General features: G+C 36.9%; 2 pseudogenes; both read right to left on the bottom strand.

Moving 5' to 3' along the window:
• Positions 1 to 2452: 2452 nt before the first annotated feature.
• Positions 2453 to 9077, bottom strand: LOC120295766 (annotated as a pseudogene).
• A 5236-nt stretch (positions 9078 to 14313) lies between these two features.
• On the bottom strand, positions 14314 to 16478 carry LOC120295765 (annotated as a pseudogene).
• Between the last annotated feature and the right edge of the window lie 8604 nt (positions 16479 to 25082).

Raw genomic sequence — 25082 nt, 5'->3', positions numbered from 1 at the left:
TATTTTAAAAAAATAATTTTCAAATTATTCATTTTCTGCAAAACAAATGAACTATTAATATTGTGTACAATATGATAACTAGTAGCTACACGTGTGATTTGTTTGTTTTGCATTATATATAGAGGTGTCAAAATGGGTCTTAAACTAATATATGACCCATTTAAATCATAACTGTATCATATATGGGTCATTTATATTTTTATGAGACTAGTTAAATGGGTTTAAAATTTGAAAATTTAAGATAAACGGGTCTTAAATGGGTAAGACTTAGAAGCTAGAACCCATTTCCAGTCCAAGCCTTGCACTCTCTCGTTCCCTCTTTGAAATTATAATTATTTTTTATATTTCTTTTTTCTTTCCTTTTTTTTTTTCTTTCTTCTTCCTCCTTAGTCCTTCCTTAGTCGTTGGTTGGCACGGTGATGACCTATGACCTGCTAGGTTAGGCTCGAGCTTGCCGGCCTCAGATGAGCTTGAGGTCACCTATGATTAGCGAGGCTTGAGTCTCGTTGATTTAACAAGACTCGAGCTCATTAGCATCGGGCAAGCTCGAGCTTGCCAATCTAGTGAGGTGGAGGCTTCATTGACAACTGGTGAGGCTTGAGCAAGGCTTGAGCAAGGCTTGAACCTTGAGCTCGCTTATGGCTAGTTGTTGGTCGTCTTTTAGCGGTTGGCCAAAATGAAGAAAAAGAAAAAGAAAAAAAAAAAAATTCTATTTTTTAAAAAATACAAAAACTAACAATTAGATTTTTAAAAATAAAAATAATATAAATTTCCATTTTTAAAAATAAAAATATTAAAAAGGAGTCAAGGAAAATATATCATATTTTTCTTATTAAATGACAAAAAACATTTTCTAATTTATTTTCAAATTTCAGGCAAAAACAAAAAAATATTGTAATTTTCCTAAAATATACTTGGAAAATATTTAAGAAACAAACCTTCTTTTTTTTTTTTTAATAAAAAAATTGTCCTCTAAATTTGTATTGCATGAAAGTGTTTTAGCAATACCTTTGTTTAAAAAAAAAGAAAAAGAAATATCATAAAAAAGAAGCTTTCTTAGGTTTAGTTAAATGGGTTAGGTTGGGTAGGGATAGGTTGGGTCAAAAATTTTACATTAGGATAAATGAATTATAAATGTGTTAAATAGATCAATTTGGGTTGGACCATTTATAACCAACCCAAACCCAACTTGACTTGACCTGCTTGATAGATTTAGTTATGTACAAAAGCAAGCATGCCACTGAGTTTATTAGTCCTTAAGGAACCATATCCCAAAAGATTTAAATCTCAATTATTCATCTAAAACTTTCGAAATTTCTACATGTGAGTGATATCATCACCCATAAAATTGAGTTAAGGGCATTTCAATAATTCCTTTTAGTTCTAAACATTCAAAGCCCATTTTCTTCATTATTTCTTATTTCTTATTTCCTCTCTCTCTCTTTTTTTTTTTTTTTTTTTTGGAACCGTTCATTTTATTCCTAAACCGAGAACCAAGCTCACCATTCCTAGAGGTTTGTTTCTTATCAAACCCACAAACTAAAGCTTTCAAATTATCAGCAAAATGGAACTCTCTGAAAGCTGTTCAAGTTCGAAAATTGAACCGAATTCCACTATTGAAACAATCTTAAACATCCAGAATCCACTATTCCTATTTTTTTTTTTTATTCTCCTTCTTATATCTATTATCTATGCTCACTATCTTCCTCTTAATAGACTGAGAATACAAAAAACCATAGCCAGATCAGAACACTGACAATCAAACTTCCCTTCACCAAAATATCAGCACGTTACTTCACCATCAATCACCTATTGTCTATCACAGGATCTCCATTAATAAGCGTTGCATTTGCCTATCAATATCAACCACCAATAGATGCCATCCCTGCTTCTCCTTCATCAATCTCTACTGTGCACCATCGTCATTCACTTTTACTGAACAGCTCCAGTCATTGAATTGTTTTGTACAAAGCTTAAGCAATTAGCAAAACTCGTCTATATCTAAATTCAGGCATATCCTTAACCCTCCTTGTTGCATTTCACATAAAACACAGCATGTACATTTAACGATGTCAAGCAAAGAATCAATGAAAGGAATTCAATGATAGAAGAATTTGAATGCACTCTATATTGTTCGAAATGATATCAATCACGTATGGCACGATGATGTCGTTCCCTACACACGAAAAGTATATAGGGTGCAGATGGTACAGGTTCTTCATATTATTTTTGTTTTTTGTTATAAATGATGCATAAGATTTAGATATTCATGCAGAGTGTTACTACTTTTGGGTAAGTTAACAGAGAACAAGGAAGAAAATAAGGGGTAAGTATGAGAATGGGAAAATTATCAAAAAAGTCTTATCTTGTGTTAATTCAGTCATTTTTTTTTTGTTGCTATTAGGCTTAAATTTTTTGCATTTGTGTTGCTTTTATTACTAGCTGTTCGCATTCATAGCGACAAATCAAGGATATAGTTGAATGACACACCTTGATGGATGAACGTCCTAAAAATAGGCTCGCCTCCACACCCTTTGTCACGGGCAATCACCAAGGAACCATCCAGCGCAGTGGGAATAGCAGAAGCCCAGAAGCCTGAGAACCACGACAACATAAGAAAACTTCACATATACTCAACGACCACTGAATTAAATGAGGCCTCGAGTTGCTACATAAATCAATAGGCAATAGAAAGTTGCTTACAGGAAAGATAGGCGCATTTAAATACGTGTAGCTACATTTTCAAACTCTTGCACCATATTTACATATCAAGGTCTTATCCTATTGCTACAAGAATAAGCAAAATTTCAAATGACTAAAATAACAATTTTGTCAATGTGAGGGATAAATAACCAAGCTTAAAAGGAAGCTGCTAGCCTGAAGAGAGAAAAACTCACTTATGATGCACTGGTTAAGTGCAGTAGCACAATGAAACAGACCTGCAAAAGGTGGCAACAAAAGTGCAATGAACAGGGCAAGTCAGTCATTACAGTTTCCTATAAATTCTCCTTTCCCGAGTATGCTTCTCTTCTAATTGACTCTGCCTTCTTGACATGGATATTCTGGAAAGTAATCCAAAAATGTTTTGCTGCCTAGCGAATCAACTCCATCGAATAGGAAGCTCCGGACTTCATTCTATGTTTCATGACAAGAGATAAGTAACTGCAATTCTAATATGCAATGGGGATGTAGATGTACGAATTGCTGCAAATGACATTTCTATCTTTGCATGTGTCTCGCCTAATAACCTTTTCAAAACTTCATAACCCGGATCTTCGACTCAAAAATCAAATAAGTTATAGATTGAAAAGGAGATGAGTGACCAGGTGATTAACCTTTTCTGCTCTCAAAGTCGGATACCGATGCTGCGCTTCACGGTTGGCTATAATTTGAGATGCATCAGTCTCCCTTATTCCTAGGCCCATCAAAACAAGCCAAGCCTGAGAAGAAATCAAAGGTCAGAGGAAATTAAATAGAGAAATATTCTAGCCTAAAAGAAAAAATGCAATCCCTTGAAGAGACAATTTATTGAGCAACGTACCTTGAGATAATCCACGAATGCAGGGTATCAAACGGCATGCATGTGTTGACCAGGTCCATATGACTATTGGTGAGAAGAATCTCAACGATTCGCCCGTTAAATTTCCACCCCATGGTAAAAGCTGCATAAAGTGGTGTTCAGCTGAAACGTCCAAAAAGGAGAGGAAAAAAACTAAAAACTCTTTGAATGTTACTATAAAACACAACAAACAACTGACCTCAGCATGCTTGAGACATCAGGCCTTTGTAGCACTTATCTTTGTATTCTTTGTGCTTGACGATGTCATATAGAGGGTCAAGGTCCCTGCAAATAATATATCAGGCCAGATCAGGAAGCCTTATGTACAGCAATCAAAGTTAATATAAGATTTAAGGGCGATGGGCAGCATTCAGCACCTGCTGACCCTAACTTGACGATAATTCTTTACACCAACCAAGAAGGATATCATTTATTATTTTCTTTCTATATTCAACTATTATAAAAGAAAATTGAAATGCATCACTCCTGTTTTGAGAAATTTAACACTGTTGAAATACTTATTGCACATCTTAACAACAGAACTATACACTCCAACAAGATGCTAAGCTCATCAAGGAGCATTACATAACTCAAGCCATATCTCAAGCCAGAAGTCCACTATTGCACATCTAGCTTGACAAACACTGTCCAGCATACTACGCCATGCCAGTAGGTACTAGATAGTTAGACGTCAAATGTGTGACTGCTCAAAGCTTCTGCAAAAGTCAGCTCGTGACACTCAGGCAGAACAGCTACACCGCAACCCATTTCAACTGTTCAAACACTTTGTTTTATCAGAAAGGTGCTAGCAGGTAATTTCAGCAGAAAAACACGCATGGCCACTAATTGGCTTGCTACACATGGATATCACATGCACATGCACATTTGCTCGAGACATACAGTTGACCATAGAGCACGTGCAAAATTACTGAGCACATATAGCTGACCATAGAGCAAGCAACTGCTGTCATTTTCATCAACTCGCGTTGTTTCTTACAACAAGGAATAAGTTAAAAAACAAGAAGAAAGAATTATTCTTACAGAACAACTATAATTGTCCTTACAGAACAACTATAATTGTCTCGGCAGCAGTGAAAAAGTTGGCACAGAATATAGGCAGATCATATTCTGATTCTGGAAACATAGCAAAATGCAAAACCTGCATAGAGTATCTTCAGAAGAACAAACTGAGGCCGCTAAACATCATAGCAAAATAATTTGTTCAAGTAAACTTACTTGAACAACCAATCCCTCCATCAGCACAAGTGGCAAATCTAATTAGAGGAAAAGGTTTACACGGAAAATACTATCTTCCAAAAACATGAAAGTTTCCATCGGTGAAAAGTCGGATCAATTAATTCTACACTTAATTCAAAAACTATCAAATTCGTACACCCATATGGCACCAAAATTCCTAAAGTCCTAATAACAAAAGAAGTGAAGCCATAGTACCAATTAAGCACGACCGTCCTCTCTCTCGAGCAAATTTCCTCTGACCATCATGTTCAACTTACAGGGGCTTTTCTGGAGCTACAGACTGGAACTACTAGCTACTTTTGCTTAAAAACCATAAATTTAAGCTCTGTCTAGATTCTGTAGACTGATTCCTCATAATTTATATATCAAGCGGCAATGATATTAGACAATCATAACTGCGGTCCCTTGCTCCCTTGAATGCTCAAACTCTGGAGCAACCTTATTTTCGGCACTTCACACGACAACAACTCAATCTCTGTTTTATCATCCAGTGGCATCATGGAGCGGAACCTTTCCTAAGGACACGAAGAAGGACAAGCCTTGATTAACCAAACAAACGGCAAATAGAGCAGATGCCCAGAGAGAAAACCAAAAACCCGGCGACAGACATTCACAGTCAAGCATCTCTCTCTCTCTCTCACGCACGCACGCACGCACGCACGCACTCACGCACGCACATACTGAGCAGCATTGTCAGAACTTGAAACGGCGGATAGAAAACAAAACAGTGGAATGCAACGACTACGTCTGGAGTGCCGACACAAGAAGGTCCGGAATGCAACGCGCGACGAGAGGATCGAACTTGAGTTCACCAGCAAACAGCCGCGATGCCAATTCGAACTCCAATTGAGCACGAAGCCCAGTCGTGAAACAATCGCATAACCAGCAAAAGAGAAGGAGCCATGCGAGTGTGGAGCGCGGTCTCGTCCAGAGCGAATTGGACGAACTGCCGGTGCGCCAGAGCATAGACGCGAACGGACGGCCTCCAATTTTCCTCGCGTGCAGTGCGTAAAGAGAGATGCTACTGTGTTGGAAATATGGTTTGATATGTTAACCAAAGAAACAGGAGAGGAAGAGGGGGGGAGGTAGTCGGGGTGGCCAAAACGGTTAACAATAGAGGTAGTGGGGTGGCCAAAACGGTTAACAAGAAGACACGATCGAAGCAAAAGGCCAATTATCCGGACGCACGATGCTTGTGAAAACGACATGAGCATTCGAAAAATCAACCTTGAAAACAGAGATGGACGTGAGTTGAGTGGTTGCCTAAATTTAAATTTAACGTTTTCCTGTTGATTAATGCTGCGAAAAATTTTAATCTATGTCGATATTCAAAAGTCTTTTTCTTACCACTAAAAATCTTAAATTCAAGCATTCTTTAGAAAGCATACTTTTGTTAGGCTGGCACAAATTCAAGGCATTTTGATGTCATGCTGCGTATCATTTAGAGGTTTTTTTAGCATCTCTCTTCCTCCGAATTTTTATCACTCGGTTCATTCAATTAAGCGCTATAAATTTCATTCTTTTATATTGTAATTTTCAAGTGACATTTTGAGTTAGGCAATTAATTCCTTGTAGGGCAGCATAGGATTAGGGCCGTGGTTTGGAATTTTTTAGTTTGGAGTAATCATGTCATCATCGGCCATCTTTTTTAGGTTTTTTTTTTTTTTTTGGTGGTAACGAAAGTTAATTACAATTTTTTCTTTTTTGGTTCGCTGAAAAATCCGATCCCCGTTCTATTCCCTCTATGACACGGGGTCAACTCCAGACTTAACGCGTCCAACATCTCCATTTCGTACTGGTCTACATTTGTTTGTGCCCAATTCAACGACATAAAAGAAAAAAAAAACTGCAGAATCTCGGGTCTGATTTAGTTACTGTTTCGGCAGTTGTAGGTAATTAAATTTGTTAATTAGGTTGATAAAAGTATGTGGTAAAGGTGACCGACTCTATATTTTATTGTGGCACTTGTTGGATTATACACCTACTGGTGATCTTGCTCCTCAATAGTATTTACTATACAAAGCCTTCCGTATGTCTATGAAATTTTGTACAAGCCTTTCTCAAGCCTCCTAATCATGTAAACGGGTCGTCGCATATGTTCCATGAACGGCAGGCCGAGGGATATTGTTTTTTCTACTCCCTAGCTTCATCGGTTCATTGATCTTTGTTTACTTTTTTTTTTTTTCGGCCATCCACTTACTCATGTGAATATAATTAATGGTCGATATCTTTTTGTACGACAAGAAGAGCACCTTCAAATCAAGTACAATCCCGATGCGTGGAGTATCTTAATCAGGTTGAACACGAGCTAAAATCACACTTATTGAGTGCTTGATAAAGTACTAGTAATGATTTTTTGTTGTTGTTCAGTTTAATAACAAGGTTAGCTTACACTTAGATTGCATTCCTTATTTTAACATGTCAGCATCCGCACACCTCATTTCCCTTGTTCGTAGTTAAATATTTTTCCCCACAATAACTAGGGAATATGAGAGGCGAAGGTTGCTGCATATTGAGTGGTTTTATGAATTTCGTGCACCAAATCATTTCTTCTTTGCTTTTTTGTACTTGTCTCGTATCAATCTAGGTCAGCACTAAATAGCACGTCATTCTCATTTATTCCTCAACCTTTCTAAATAGAGCTTAGAATTATAGCTTTTATTATAATTTACTTGTGCTTATTCCACTGCATCTAAGCACAAATTTGATCAAACAAGAATTTAACGGTTTGATGATTTGGTTGCACTTATATATATAAACAAAATACTCACGGTTTTTCCGTCAAATAGAAAACACAAAATTAATACCACAAAAAGTCTCAAATCGATATATTTATTCCACATTTACCTCAAATTAATTTTTATGTCACAAAACATCCCAAATTAGCATACATATGCGGCATTTATAACAAACTAGTGCGCTCATGCTACATTTATCCCTAAAAAATGAAAGATTTGCTACAATTTGAGGAAAATAGGGCACAAAAATATCAATTTGGAGGTATTATGTGGCACACCTAGAATGTTCTATAAAGTTTGTTTGGAGATAATGTAGTATGTTTGTACCTGTTTTGAGTTTTTGGTGTTACCAGGCGAAATTTAAATAAAGCATGTTCAAGATCGAATGAAAAATAAAGTGCAAAACAATTAAAAAACCAAAAATTACATTAAACCCACGCTAAGTATATGAGCCCTTTGTTGGAGAAATGAGCCAAATTTGGATAGTTATACAATCGTGGCCAGTTACTTGATCTTTGTTGTAGGGACATAATCCATATATCTTGAAGTTAGTGCTAGAAAATAGAAGGACAATATTTTTTAAAACCTTAAATTGGTACATATGTGATAAGTTTATCAAAAATTAATATTTTGACTACAACAAACTCTAAACTAGTATACGTATGATACATTTATTTCAAACAACTATTAAAAACAAAAAACTGGCATACTTGTAATAAATTTATCCAAAATTAATTTTTTAAACCTCTAAAAATCTCAAACTGATATATTTGTGATGAATATATTCTTCATTAAATTGGATTAATACCACAAAAAACCACAAAATTGATATAACTTTGACAAATGGAAAGTAAAATTTCAAATTGCTATATTAGTTAACTGTCACGTGCCATCAAATTCAGTAATTTGATAATAAAATTTAACGGAAACTATCAGAGAATAAATTTGTCTTAAGCATACCAATTTAACTTAAAATTATCAAAGGTGTACCAATTTGAGATTTTTGATGGTAAAAAAATTAGTTCGGGGCAAATTTATCATATGTATACTACTTTGGGAATTTTCGTGATATTAACCCTTATTTAATGTCGAAAAAGTGATTGTCTATGGACAAGCAAAAAGAACCTCGATTGTTTATATTAATAAATAGCTTATATTCATCACTATTCACTGCTTGGGCCGGATAATCTATTATCGGATCACCTTATCTGTCACGCCATTGATTGATTAATGTGTATTGCATATGATCACCTCTTGCTTGAAGTCGAAGGTATTGTTTTGGGTAAACGGTTGGCATCGGAGCATGATCTTCCGACCGTTGGGTCTGTGTCCGAAAACGTTCTTCCAATCTTGTTGTTCCTTCGATCTTTGTGGCAACTTTTCAAGTGCCCCAAGGAGTTAGACATGCTTAAGACCGCTTCAAACTAGGCGACGCGTCACAACCGTGCGACAGTGTGCTTGGAAGGGTAAGTGGAGACCTAGAAGGAAAGAAGCCAAAAGGGGAATACCTTCATGGGGACCATGTACGGGCCAGATTAGGTCCTGGGTCATTTTATTAATTGCATTAGTCCCCGTGATAATAACACCATACAAAGAAATGAGTCAATTTTATAGCAGAAGAAACTCTCAAAATTTAGCAACGAAATTGATCCAGATGCATATCACGAGCAAATCTTAATTGGTCACACACACTACATCGACCATTTAATATTTCGCTCAAAACAACTTTATAATTCCTTTAACGTGCCTGACTCACCGGACTAAATCCGTCCTGTCCAAAAGCTCAGCTCGCAGCACCCTCGATGTCCCGACACGCGCCCCTTCACCAACAGTGGCAGCAACGTGGCGACTCCATAACCCTTTTCTGCAGAAAGTAAGGAGCCAACAAATTCTCCCTTCAAAAACCACGGCTATTTCTATGAATGCGGATGCCGCAGAGGTAATGGGAAAAATAATGTACATTAATTAGATTTTACTCAGCCTCTCGAGTGGAAGGGTTTCGACGACGGTCTTTACGTAGGCATTGAAGCACTCTCTGCAGGAATTAGGCATGGCATAAGACTCATGGAGCCTCCGAACGTCATCGATGCTTACTCTCACAGTCATTAAGTTGGTGGTCTGTCACACGAGATAATATTTCATCCTCTTCATAAGAAAATTCCATCTGTTTATTTGATTCTTAGTACAAGTACTTTTCCCCATCATCACAAGTCTCACACACCGTATCAAAAATCTCTTCCTCATTTTTCCTCTGGTTTGCCATTAATGGGAAGAAGCCTCATTTTTGTCAATAGCTTCTCAAATTCTTCATAAAGGAGAAAGTTCTAAGTTGTTGGCATTCATCAACAATGACTACTTCCCATTCTGTTTGTGTCAGAATATTTATATCCTCAACAATGGCCTTTAGAGGGCATATAAGCACTTGAAATGCTATGGAAGCCCCTTCCTCAAAGAATTGCACGTTGCTATTACGTCCACGAGCATCTTCACTTCCATTATAAACTGCAACATCAATAGTCGGTGCCCAACGAAAAAAAACTCCAAATTCCATGAATAAACTAAGGTAGAATGTGAAATGATAAGAAAAGGAAGACAGCCATCACATTTGAATAATAAAACAAGTGATGTGATCTTGGAAATGTGTTCTTGGTCATCTACTAGAAAAACATTATGGCTCATCTTCCAATATTCGAACGGCTTATTAATGGGATGTGCACAAATGTTCTTTGGGAAATAACATCCTAAAAGTTTGCTACGATGGATTGACAACTGAATAGGACTCACATTTTTCTGACTTGACTTCGGAGAATTTTATGCTTCAATGCACGGTCAAGTAGAGGGATTTCTAAAAATTGACCATCACATATAAGCTGTGAAAGAAAGACATTGTCACTTAAGCAAATGAGAAGGGATCTCTCGGTGAGACCATCTCTTCTAATGAAAGCCAGGCAATGAGACTTTGCCCCAAAATCCCCACTTAAAAGGGTTAAGTGTTCATTTGTAAGAAAAAAACATCATTGAGAGATCCTTCCATGATTTATCAATCCAATGCCCTTTAGATTTTACAAACCGACTCCGTTCTAATCATCTAGTTTTGATAAATTTTTCTACAAAGCTGTGCTTTTAATTTTAAAAGTTTATTCATTAAAATAAGAATCTACTTTCGGAAACTCTTCAATTTTGAAAAAGTAATGCACACAATGTAATTTCAATTCAACATCTCAATATGTAAGATTAACTTTGAAAAATTAATTTAGAAAAATGATTTCTAACCCATAATTCAAAATTCTGACAATCCACTTTTACTACGGGGTCAAACAAGAAATATTGGCCTATGCCACTTGTAGGAATTAATTGGGCGCTCAATTGATTTCCATAGATTTTGCGAAAATGAAATTTCAATTCTAAGTATAAAGGTAAAGAGAGAAATTATATTTACAATAGGTGATGAGATTTTTTTTTTTTTTTTAAATCATATAGACATGTGGCTGTATTTGCGAGGTTTTGATGCCTAACGGGTAGGGTACTATAGGCTTAAGGTTTCCATTTCAACCTAATAGTAAGCCTTTCACCAATATCGCAAACTGTAGGTGGGCTAGCTTGTTTCTTTCGAGAAAATGAGCAGAATTGAGAATGATTGTGTCATTCGCACGAATTGTGTATGGTCCATTCAATCCTCAACACCTCCTAAGTGTTTCGTGGGGTGCAACTAGGTTTAACCGCAAGCTATGTGTGCAAATGTGTAGTGCTAAGGTATATGTAAAGGAAAACACAACAATTATTATCCAAATAGTGCTTTAATTTTATTCATATAAACATTCATTCTTTACACCAACTGTTAAACAAAAATGTTAACAAACAATCCACCATTTACAAACAGCAACCTAGCGTATCCCTAAAAAGAAAATTGCATCCAAAAATTCCTCAGGTAAAGCCCTAAAGGAAAGGATTTTCACAAATTCTAAGAGAAAACTACTCAAAACTTATTTTTAAGTTTTTTTTTGGGGGAAATTTTTGCATTTTTTTGAATTTTTTGAATTTCCTAAGAAAATTTATGGATTTCTTGAATTTCCTAAAATTTTTTTATGAATTTTTAAAATTTTCGAATTTTTTTATTTATTATTTTAAAAAACATTTTTTAATCTAGGGAAAAAGGACTCGGACCGGGTCATAGAACCTGGCACAGATATGTCTCTAACCATGACCCTAATGGTCCGGGTAGAGTTTGAATTCAGTCCGGCCCTAACGACCGGCCCTAACAACTAGCCCAAACATATGAAATGGGCCCATTCGCCTCTAAGCCGCGGTCGTATTATTAGAGAGGGACAAAGAGGTCGGGTCTAAACATCAATTTTTGGGATGTTACTGTTGGGGGGTGACAGAGAGAGCGATAGAGAGAGAGACAGAGAGGTTGTACTATTCGGGTTTGAACATCAATTTTTGGATGTTACTGTTGGGGGTGACAGAGAGAGCGATAGAGAGAGAGACAGAGATGTCATATTACTAGAGAGGGACAGAGAGGTCATACTATTCGGTTCTGAACATCAATTTTTGGGATGTTACTGTTGGGGGGGACAGAGAGAGAGATAGAGAGAGAGACAGAGATAAACTAGGGCTATAGAGTGAAGGGACAAGGACACCGCCATCCCCAGTCTTCTCGGAAGCAATTGTGAAAGGTTGTCAACCACACTCAAATTCCAACAAGAGCTGTAGATGGCCATTCCAGTCTCCTAAGTGTGTAAGCACATTTTCTTCATTCCCCCAACCCCACAATATCCTCAACGGCTGCTCTCTTTATAAACAATTTGTGGACTTGTCTCATGTTTATAGCCGCTTCCCGTTTTTTCTACATTAAGCTAGGGCTTGAGTTGAGGAAAAGAACTTGTCGTAGCAGTGAGTAGATGTTAGGTTTTTGACTCTTCTTGGAACCCGATGATGGTAACTTGTCAGGTTCGTAGCTTCTTAGCTACTCCTCTTTTTCTAACTCAAAAGCAAACAAGACTTATATTCACATTTTGATTTATAATGCTAGACAATACTTAGGTGGTTTTTCAACTGAAAAAGGTAACGATGGGTTGGCCTAACATGTATCTTTGTTCCCTAGTCTCAATGTATGCATTCTTTCTATGCAATGTCATCATGAACTTGGGTCGACAACCTTTCACAATTGCGTCCGAGAGGACTAGGGATGGCGATGTCCTTGTCCCTTCACTCTGTAGCCCTAGCTTATCTCCGTGTCTCTCTTTGTCGCTCTCTCTGTCACCCCCAACAGTAACATCCCAAAAATCGATTTTCAGACCCGAATAGTACAACCTCCTCTCTGTCCCTCTCTAGTAGTACGACCTCTCTGTCTCTCTCTCTCTCCGTCGCTCTCTCTATCACTCCCCAATAGTAACATCCCAAAAATTGATGTTCAGACTCGAATAATACGACCTCTTTGTCCCTCTCTAGTAATACGACACCTTTGTCTCTCTTTGTCGTTCTCTCCGTCACCCCCCCAACAGTAACATCCCAAAAATTGATGTTCAAACCCGACCTCTCTGTCCCTCTCTAACTAAACTAACAGAGAACAAGGAAGAATAAGGGGGTAAGTATGAGAATGGGAAAATTATCAAAAAAGTATTATCTGTACTACAATCATGTTAATTCAGTCATTTTTTTTTTTTTGTTGCTAATTTACCCTTAAATTTTTTTTGCATTTGTGTTAGTTGTTTTTATTACTAGCTGTTCACATTCATAGCGACGAATCAAGGATATAGTTGAATGACACACCCTGATGGATGAACGTCCTAAAAATAGGCTTGCTTCCACACCGTTTGTCACGGGCAATCACCAAGGAACCATCCAGCGCAGCGGGAATAGCAGAAGCCCAGAAGCCTGAGAGAGGAAAGAAAATGAAATGTTCAGATTTCAATTTCAACCATGACAACATAAGAAAACTTCACATATACTCAACAACCACTGAATTAAATGAGGCCTCGAGTTGCTACTCAAATCAATAGGCAATAGAGTTGCTTACAGGAAAGATAGGCGCATTTAAATATGTGTAGCTGCATTTTCAAACTCTTGCACCATATTTACAAACCAAGGTCTTATCCTATTGCTACAAGAATAAGCAAAATTTCAAATGACTAAAATAACAATTTTGCCAATGTGAGGGATAAATAACCAAGCCTGAAAGGAAGTTGCTAGCCTGAAGAGAGAAAAACTCACTTATGATGCACTAGTTAGGTGCAGTAGCACAATGAAATAGACCTGGAAAAGGTGGCAACAGAATTGCAATGAACAGGGCAAGTTAGTCATTACAGTTTCCTATAAATTCTCCTTTCCCGAGTATGCTTCTCTTCTAATTGACTCTGCCTTCTTGACATGGATATTCTGGAAAGTAATCCAAAAATGTTTTGCTGCCTAGTGAATCAACTCCGTGGAATAGGAAGCTCCGGACTTCATTCTATGTTTCATGACAAGAGATAAGTAATCGCAATTCTAATATGCAATGGGGATGTAGATGTATGAATAGCTGTAAATGACATTTCTATCTTTGCATATGTCTCCCTTAATAACCTTTTCAAAACTTCATAACCCGGATCTTTGACTCAAAAATCAAATAAATTATAGATTGAAAAGGAATCAAAGAAACATAAGAGCAACGGCATAATTTTAGATGCACCTATAACAACACTTCGCTTAATACTTTAGACCATCGGTGGTAGCACTGGTCTCTGCATGTGCATGTAATAAATAAACTTCGCAAGTAGGCTATAGATGAAGATAGGGAAGGAGATTAGTGACCAGGTGATTAACCTTTTCTGCTCTCAAAGTCGGATACCGATGCTGCGCTTCACGGTTGGCTATAATTTGAGATGCATCAGTCTCCCTTATTCCTAGGTCCATCAAAACAAGCCAAGCGTGAGAAGAAAACAAAGGTCAGAGGAAATTAAATAAAGAAATATTCTAGCCTAAAAGAAACAATGCAATGCCTTGAAGAGACAATTTATTGAGCGACGTACCTTGAGATAATCCACGAATGCAGGGTATCAAATGTCATGCATGTGTTGACTAGACTTAAACCTGGTCCATATGACTATTGGTGAGAAGAATCTCAATGATTCACCCATTAATTTTCCAACCCATGGTAAAAGCTGCATAAAGTGGTGTTCAGCTGAAACGTCCAAAAAGGACAGGAAAAAAACTAAAAACTCTTTGAATGTTACTATAAAACACAACAAACAACTGACCTCAGCATACTTGAGACATCAGGCCTTCGTAGCACTTATCTTTGTATTCTTTGTGCTTGACGACGTCATATAGAGGGTCAAGGTCCCTGCAAACAATATATCTGGGTAGATCAGGAAGCCTTATATACAACAATCAAAGTTAATATAGGATTTAAGGGCGATGGGCAGCATTCAGCACCTGCTGACCCTGACTTGATGATAATTCTTTACACCAACCAAGAAGGATATCATTTATTATTTTCTTTCTATATTCAACTATTATAAAAGAAAATTGAAATGCATCACTCCTGTTTTGAGAAATTTAATATTGTTGAAATACTTATTGCATATCTTAACAACAAAACTATACACTCCAACAAGATGCTAAGCTCATCAAGGAGCATTACATATCTCAAGCCATATCTCAAGCCGGAAGTTCACTATTGCACATCTAGCTTGACAAACATTGTCCAGCATACTACGCCATGCCAGTAGGTACTAGATAGTTTGACGTCAAATGTGTGACTGCTCAAAGCTTCTGCAAAAGTCAGCTCGTGACACTCAGGCAGAACAGCTACACCGCAACCCATTTCAACTGTTCAACACTTTCTTTTATCAGAAAGGTGCTAGCAGGTAATTTCAGCAGAAAAACACGCATGGTTACTAATTGGCTTGCTACACATGGATATCACATGCACATGCACATGCACATTTGCTTGAGACATCCAGTTGACCATAGAGCACATGCAAAGTTGCTGTCATTTTCATCAACTCGCGTTGTTTCTCACAACAAGGAATAAGTTAAAAAACAAGAACAAAGAATTATTCTTACAGAACAACTATAATTGTCCTTACAGAACAACTATAATTATCTCGGCAGCAGTGAAAAAGTTGGCACAGAATATAGGCAGATCATATTCTGGTTCTGGAAACATAGCGAAATGCAAAACCTGAATAGAGCATCTTCAGAAGAACAAAATGAGGCCGCTAAACATCATAGCAAAATAATGTGTTCAAGTAAACTTACTTGAACAACCAATTCCTCCATCAGCACAAGTGGCAAATCTAATTAGAGGAAAAGCTTTACACGGAAAAACTAGCTTTACAGAATTGCAATCTTCCTCTCCATTCTATTTCAATTTCGTTTATGTAATCAATGTATATCTCCGTTCGTTTGTCACGAGTAATCACCAAAGAACCATCCAGCACAGCGGGAATAACAGAAGCCCAGAAACCTGAGAGAGGAAAAAAAGTAGAAATGTTCAGATTTCGATTTCAACCACGACAACATAAGAATGAAATCGAGTCTGTGTTTATACCTTGAATTCCTCCTTTTTCTTTGGCTATTCCTTTTCATCTTCTTCCCACGGATTCCAGGAATTCCAAGACGGAAAAGCTGTTGGTTATCTTTCGCCCAAAAGAACCAAAGAAAAAGGAGAGGAGGGGGGAGGTAGTGGGGTGGCCAAAACGGTTAACAAGAGAGGTAGTGGGGTGGCCAAAACGGTTAACAAGAAGACACGATCGAAGCAAAAGACCAATTATCCGGACGCACGATGCTTGTAAAAACGACATGAGCATTCGAAAAATCAACCTTGAAAACAGATCGAGGTTCTCTCCGTAGGGGAAGGGCAAAACAAGGAATTCGCAGTGCCATGTGACTTTGCTTGCGTCGCTTGACGATGCAGCGACGCGGCGGGTCCACCCCATGCCCCGCAAGAAGGCCGTCGCACGAGAAATAGAGATGGATGTGAGTTGCGTCGTTGCCTAAATTTAAATTTAACGTTGTCCTGTTGATTAATGCTGTGAAAAATTTTAATCTATCCAAAATTCTTTTTCTTATCACTAAAAATCTTAAATTCAGGCATTTTTTAGAAAGCGTACTTTTGTTAGGCCGGCACGAATTCAAGGCATTTTGATGTCATGCTACGTATCATTTAGAGGTATTCTAGCATCTCTCTTCCTCCGAATTTTTATCACTCGATTCATTCAATTAAGCGCTATAAATTTCATTCTTTTATATTGTAATTTTCAAGTGACATTTTGAGTAGGCGATTAATTACTTGGAGGGCAGGTTAGGATTAGGACTGTGGTTTGGAGTAATCATGTCATTATCGGCCATCTTTTTTAGGGTTTTTTTTTTTTTTTGGTGGTGACGAAAGTTAATTACATTTTTTTTCTTTTGGTTCGCTGAAAAATCCGATCCCCGTTCTATTCCCTCTATGACGGCGTCAACTCCAGACTTAACGCGTCTGACATCTCCATTTCGTACCGGTCTACATTTGTTCGTGCCCAATTCAACGACATAAAAAAAAAAAAACTGCAGACTCTCGTTTTTGATTTAGTTACCGTTTCGGCCAGTTGTAGGTTGTCAAATTCGTTAATTAGGTCGATAAAAGTATGTGGTCAAGGTGACCGACTCTTATCTTTTATTGTGGCACTTGTTGGATTATACACCTACCGGTGATCTTGCTCCTCAATACTATTTAATATACAAAGCCTTTCGTATGTCTATGAAATTTTGTACAAGCCTTTCTCAAGCCTCCTAATCATGTTAACGGGTCGTCGCATTTGTTCCATGAACGGCCGGCCGAGGGGTATTTTTTCCTACTCGCTGGCTTCATCGGTTCATTAATCTGTCTACTTTTTTCCACTTACTCATGTGAATATAATTAATGGTCGATATCTTTTTGTATGACGAGAAGAGCACCTTCAAATCAAGTACAATCCCAATACGTGGAGTATCTTAATCAGGTTGAGCACAAGCTAAAATCACACTTACCGAGTGCTTTGTTGGTTGGCTTAATAATAAGGTTAATTTACATTTAGACTACATTCCTTATTTTAACATGTTAGCACCTGCACACCTCATATCCCTTGTTCGTAGTTAAGTATTTTTTCCCCCACTAACTAGGGAATATGAGAGGTGAAGGTTGCTGCATATTGAGTGGTTTTATGACTTTTGTGCACCAAAGCATTTCTTCTTTGCTTTTTTTGTACTTGTCTCGTATCTAGGTCAGCACTAAATAGCACGTCATTCTCATTTAGTCCTCAACCTTTCTAGTTAGAGGTTAGAATTATAGCTTTTATTACAATTTTCTTATGCTTATTCCACAGCATTTAAGCACAAATTTGATCAAACAAGATTTAACAGGTTTGATGATTTGGTTGCACTTATATATAATAATAATAATAAAAAATACTCACGGCTTTCCCGTCAAATAGAAAATACAAAATTAATACCACAAAAAGTCTCAAATCGGTATATTCGTGTCACATTTACCTCAAGCTAATTTTTATGTCTCAAAACATCCCAAATTAGTATACACATGTGGCATTTATGACAAATTGGTGTGCTCGTGCTACATTTATCCCTAAAAAAATGAAAGAATTGCCACACTTTGAGGTAAATGGGGCACAAAAATATCAGTTTGGGATATTATGTGGCACACCTAGAATGTTCTATAAAGTTTGTTTGGAGATAATGTAGTATGTTTGTACCCGTCTTGAGTTTTTGGTGTTATTAGGCAAAATTTAAATAAAGCATGTTCAAGATGGAATGAAAAATAAAGTGCAGAACAATTAAAAAACCAGAAATTACATTAAAACCACGCTAAGTATTTGAGCCCTTGTTGGAGAAATGAGCCAAATTTGGATAGTTATACAATCATGGCCAATCACTTGATCTTTGTCGTAGGGACATAATCCACATATCTTGAAGTTAGAGCTAGAAAATAGAAGGACGATCTTGTTCAAAACCTTAAACTGGTATATATGTAATAAATTTACCAAAAATTAATATTTTGACTACAAAAAACTCTAAACTAGTATACGTATGATAAATTTATCTCTAACAACTATAAAAAAAAACCAAAAACTAGCATACTTGTAATAAATTTACCCAAAGCAAATTTTTAAACCCCTAAAAATCTCAAACTGGGATATTTGTGATAAATATGCCATTCATTAAATTGGACTAATACAAAAAAAAAAAAAAATCACAAAATTGGTATAACTTTGACAAATGGAAAGTAAAATCCCAAATTGCTATATTAATCAACTGTTACGTGTCATTCAACTTAGTAATTTGATAGTAAAATTTAACGAAAACTATCAGAGAATAAATTTGTCTTAAGCATACCAATTCAAGTTAAAATTGTCAAAGGTGTACCAATTTGAGATTTTTGATGGTAAAAAAATTAGTTCAAGATAAATTTATCATATGTATATTAGTTTGGGTTTTTTTTTTTAATGATATTAACCCTTATTTAATGTTGAAAAAGTGATTGTCTATGGACAAGCAAAAAGAACCTCGATTGTTTATATTAATAAATAGCTTATAGCCATCAGTATTCACTGCTTGTGCCGAATAATCTATTAGCAGATCACCTTATCTGTCACGCCATTGATTGATTAATGTGCATTGCGTATGATCACCTCTTGCTTGAAGTCAAAGGTATTGTTTTGGTGTAGCCCGGTCTGTTTCGAGCATCGCTAATGATCTGTTTCGGGTTAACGGTTGACATCGGAGCGTGATCTTCCGACCGTTGGGTCTGTGTCCGAAAACGTTCTTCCAATCTTGTTATTCCTTCGATCTTTGTTACAACTTTTCGAGCGCCCCAAGAAGTTAGACATGCTTATGACCGCTTCAAACTAGGCGACACGTCACAACCGTGCGACAATGTTGCATGGAAGGGCAAGTGAAGACCTACAAGGAAAGAAGCCAAAAGGGGAATACCTTCATGGGGACCATGTACGGGCCAGATTAGGTCCTGGGTCGTTTTATTAATTGCATTAGGACCCGTGATAATAACACCATACAAAGAAATGAGTCAATTTTAAAGCAGAAGAAACTCTCAAAATTTAGCAACGAAATTGATCCAGATGCATATCACGAGCAAATCTTAATTGGTCACACACGCCACATCGACCGTTTAATCTTTCGCTCAGAACAACTTTATAATTCCTTTAACGTGCCTCACTCACCGGACTAAATCCGTCCTGTCCAAAAGCTCAGATCGCAGCACCCTCGATGTCCCGACACGCACCCCTTCACCAACAGTGGCAGCAACGTGGCGACTCCATAACCCTTTTCTGCAAAAAGTAAGGAGCCAACAAATTCTCCCTTCAAAAACCATGGCTATTTCTATGAATGCGGATGCCGCAGAGGTAATGGGAAAAATAATGTACATTAATTAGATTTTACTCAGCCTCTCAAGTGGAAGGGTTTCGACGACGGATAAGGAGCAGGGTAGCCCTTGACCGCTGTTTTCAAGTCAAAGGATGGAGGAGTAGATGACATGACATATGGGAACATAAGCTTTCTAGGATTTCGGTGATGTGTGAATGGGAAAGGAACCGAAGAAAGGATTTGTGCAGAGAATGAGGTTGTGGCGGTCATGTTCCACGCCAATGTAGCAATCCAAATATCGATCTTGTTGAATTTCCATTCCCTAAAATGCTTTGCTCGTTTGTCAATCATTCGATAGATCTGTTAAGAGAGATAGAGAGTGCATATGATGCATATTCACTGGGATTGAAGTTGGGGGTATGTGGCCGAGGCAGGTTGGATATGCATTTACCTCATCGATGTCCCCTTCGCAAAGGATAAGGAGCAGGGTAGCCTTTGACCGCTACTTTTGGGTCAAAGGATGGAGGAGTAGATGACATGATAGATGGGAACATAAGCTTTCTAAGGTTTCGATGAGGTTGTAGCGGTTATGTTCAACGCCAATGTAGTGATCCAAATATTAATATTGTTGAATTTCCATTCCTCACATTGCATCGCTTGCTTGTCAACCATATTGTAGCAGTCGTGTTCAATGCCAATGTAGCGATCCAAGTACTGATCTTGTTGAATTTCCATTCCCTACATTGCATCGCTTTGCTTGTCAACCATTTCATAGATTTGTTTTGAGAGAGAGAGAGAGAGAGAGAGAATCCAAAGGCCATTGTCGAGGATATAGATAATCTGACACAAATATAAGAGGAAGTAGGGGGTGTTGATAAATAACAACCTAGCGCTTTCTCATTTTCTAAAAATTTGAGAACCTAAAAACTCGAATGAGGCTTCTCTCCAATAATGGTAAACCAGAGGAAAATGATGATGTTATATTTGATACGATGAGTGTGATTTGTGATGATGGGGGAGTACTTATGCTAAAATTCAAATCAACAAATGGAATCTATTGACTAAGAGGGTGAAACATTACCTCCTATGACAGTCTATTTCTTATTGATCGTGAGAGCAAGCCTATTTCTTTTTCTATTTTGCCGCTCTTATGGTCGGATGATGATATTTTAGTTGACTTCCCAACTCAAGTACACTTATGTGGGATGGTAAATGATGGGCTTCAACACTTATGTGAGGAGGTGACTGAATGAAAATATGAATTGTCCTATGTGCATCCTAAGACCTATGTCTTTTTCAAGGATAAGGGGTGTATATAAGTCGACAGTCCAAAGAAGTCATTTCGACAAACTATAACCATCTTGGTTACTATCTACAGTCCTCATTTTGTAAAGAAATCCTCACAGGCGTCTTATCTATCCGTGTGGTATCATTTGCTAAACCCAAAACCTTTCAAGTTTATGTGCCTACCGATACATTTGTAGTGAAAGCTATCCATATGTTTTACTTGTTTTTTTTTTTTATCTATTCCCTACCATCTCTTAGGTGTTATGATGTCAAACCTTCTCTTGAAGATCTATTAGATCATGTACCGTTGATTACAGAAGCTGCCACGATAGATAAAAACTTGGCGGAATCTGTGTCCAATCACTTTTCTCAAAGAACTTCAGGCTCATAACCTTCACCCAAGGATGTTCAAGCCATGTGTCTTAGTGAAGGACACAAGCAACCCTTATAAATGATGAAAGTACCAAACGATCAGAAGTAAACCTCCTACCTAATCTTGCGATGGTGGTATTACAAATGCTTTACAAAGAAAGAACTCTTCTTCCACTAAGTCAGTCTCAATTTTCTTAAACTAATGGTTTGATTGTGATTTTACACATGAAAGAGAATATTGGGGTCATGGGAGAAAGGGCTCTCGGATTGCACAATGCAAATTTGGTAGAGAAGATCCTCAGACAAAGAGATGAAAAGCAAGGCACTCTTCAATTCTGTCGGCCTCACCATTCGTTTTATATGACACTGAATGTACAACAATGATGAAGTAATCAAAAGTTGAATCATGACATTACTTGTGCTAAGAATGTGGAAAGCCAGAAGTTATGGTATTTTATCCCACTATATTCAATAGAAAACATTTAACACTTGACCTCAAATCAACAAAAACTCGATCTTTAACTCAACCTGCCTTGTTTTTCTAGTACAATCGTAGTGGATACATTACAAAATTGCTCGCTATCTATTTCAATATTAATAAAAAGGATTAATACTCTAAAAATCCCAAACTGGTACACATGTGACAAATTTACTCCAAACTATTTTTTTTTTTTTGGTAAAGACTCCAAACTATTTTTTTGAATCATGAAAAACCCCAAACTGGCACACCTGTGATAAATTTATCCCGATTGACCATAAAAAACCTTAAATTGGTACATTAATGACAAATTTACCCCAAATTAATTTATTCGACCATAAAAAACCCCAAACTAGTAAATTTGTGACAAATATACTCTCGTTAAATTGGATTAATACAACAAAAAAAAAAAAAAAATTGTAAATTATGACAAACAAAGCGTAAAATCCTAAATTGGTATACTAGTCAACTATCTATGTCATTTAACTTAATAATTTGATAGTAAAATTTAACGAAAATTAATAGAGGGTAAATTTGTTATAAGTGTATCGGTTTGGGGTAAATTTGTCAAAAGTATACCAGTTTGGGGTTTTTTGTGGTAAAAAAAATAGTTTGGGGTAAATTTATCATAAGTATACCAATTTGGGGTTTTTCAGGGTATTAACCCTTTAAATTATTTTTTGAGCCTATGGTTATTTTGGTTACTGTCATGAGATTGGCCCGAGGTGGACCGAGCTAGCCTTGGCGAGGGACGAAATACGTTATTTCCTATGTTAAAGATAATTATGATATTTCTTTTTGGTTATCTAAATCTCTTGAGATTGTACACATATTACATGTGGATTGTATGTAAATTGCCATTTGATTGTGCATAATCTTGATTTAGATATTATCTTAAAGTGGTAATTTAACAAAACTTATAAATAAGATGGTGTATATACATCAAAATATATGCAAATTTCATATTTCTTTTTTTCATTATTATTATTTTTAACTTGTTATGGATGTTTCACACTTTCTATAAGATATTTTCATGTACTAAAGATAATTATGATATTTGTATAAATTATTCATGTCTTTTAAGATTGTATGTATATTGCACATATATTGCCATTTGATTATGCATAATCTTAATTGACATATGATCGTAAAATAGTTATCTCATAAAGTCCATAAATATATTGTATTCTTCATTAGTGTATACATTGAAATACATGCAAATTTCATTTGCCATCCTTCTTCACGTGGACGTCGAGCCTTCTCGTTTCCTTGGTAAAGATCTCATCCATGGGCTTAGCACTTCCACAAGCGTTGGCCGAGCTCTTAGGAGATGGTGATAGCAACACGAGGATCGTGAGGGAAAGGGTGAGCACAGACTTGATCCCCACCGTCGAGATCGCAAAGATCGCCTGGAAGGTGATTTTTTTCGTAGGAGAAGGTTTGGAGAGTTTTTGCCTTTGAATGGTGATGTTGCACGTATATTTAAAGACAAACGTTAGATGAAGAAGAAGCGGTTGGGGGATTCTCTGATGCAATTGATTTCAGTTCAACAAAAAATTGCCTTTTGCCCGATTCGATCAAGAAGGCGATCTCCGCAATGTCGATGGCTGGGATCAAGTCCGCGCTCGCCCTTTCCCTTGCAATTCTCGTGTTGTTGTCTCAATGTCCAGAGAGCTTGGCTAGCGCTTGTGGGAGTGCTGAGCCCCTTGATGATATCTTTAGTCAGGAAACGAGAAAGCTCGATGTCCACATGAAGAAGGTTGGCGGTGGGGGTTGCGATGGCGGTGGGGGTTGCGATGGCTGTGGTGGTGGCACTAGTTACAAAGGTGGCGTATCATCTATTTGGTACCTGCAGGTGCCAATGGGCATAAGCCTAGCAACGGGACTCAAAGGTCCTCAACCATCGAACCTCGCCCATTGTCGCTTGCCTCGATCGTTTTTGTTCCTCTCTAATTCTCTTCAAAACTAGTTTGATTGCCAATTGTTCAGTCTATCTGATAGAGGGAATTCTTTTTTTTTTTTTTATGATTTTCTTTTTCAGTATGAAATGAAAGAAAAAGAGCCTAAATCTTCCTTTTACATCAACTTTTTTTTTATTCACTCCACGAAAAAAAGAAATAAATTTCTTTTTCTATCTATCTATATTTTTTTAATCACCGAGGTTTAATTCAAAGATGAATTATTTATGATGATAAATGCAATCTTTATGAAAACTTTATTCAAATAGTGATATCCAGGTAGTTTTTTTTTTTCAATTCAATAACTATTTGAATTGAATGATTTTTAATGATTTCTTTTGAGTATTTGATATTCAACAATCTTAGACTTCTTCGAGTATCAAATACTCATAAGAAATCATTCAAAATCATTCAATTCAAATAGTTATTGAATTGAAAAAAAAAAAACCTACTTGGATATCACTATTTGAATAAAGTTTTCCTAAAAATTGCATTTATCATCATAAATAATTCATCTTTGAATTAAACCTCAGTGGTTAAAAAAAAATATAGATAGATAGAAAAAGAATTTTTTTTTTCATGGAGTGAATAAAAAAAAGTTGATGTAAAAGAAAGATTTAGGCTCTTTTTCTTTCATTTCATACTGAAAAAGAAAATCATAAAAAAGAAGAAGAAGAATTCCCTCTATCAAATAGACTGAACAATTGGCAATCAAACTAGTTTTGAAGCAAAGCAAACGGTAGAGAGGAACAAAAACGATCGAGGCAAGCGACGATGGGCGAAATTCGATGGTTGAGGACCTTTGAGTCCCATTGCTAGGCTTATGCCCATTGGCACCAACATGTACTAAATAGATAAAACTGCCACCTTTGTAACTAGTGCCGCCACCACTGCCATCGCCGTTGCCATCGCCACCCCCACCGCCACCCTTCTTCATGTGGATGTCAAGCTTTCTTATTTCCTGGCTAAAGGTCTCATTTGCAGGTTCAATACGTCCAAGAGTGCTAGCTGAACTCTCTAAGAGATGAAGCAGCAAGAGGAGGATCGAGAGGGAAAGGGCGAGCATGAACCTGATCTCACCATCGAGA

Source organism: Eucalyptus grandis, chromosome 7, assembly GCF_016545825.1.
Source record: "Eucalyptus grandis isolate ANBG69807.140 chromosome 7, ASM1654582v1, whole genome shotgun sequence".
Classification (NCBI taxonomy): Eukaryota; Viridiplantae; Streptophyta; class Magnoliopsida; order Myrtales; family Myrtaceae; genus Eucalyptus; species Eucalyptus grandis.
Note: the sequence above shows the minus strand (reverse complement) of the source record. Positions and strands in the feature narration are given on the sequence as shown.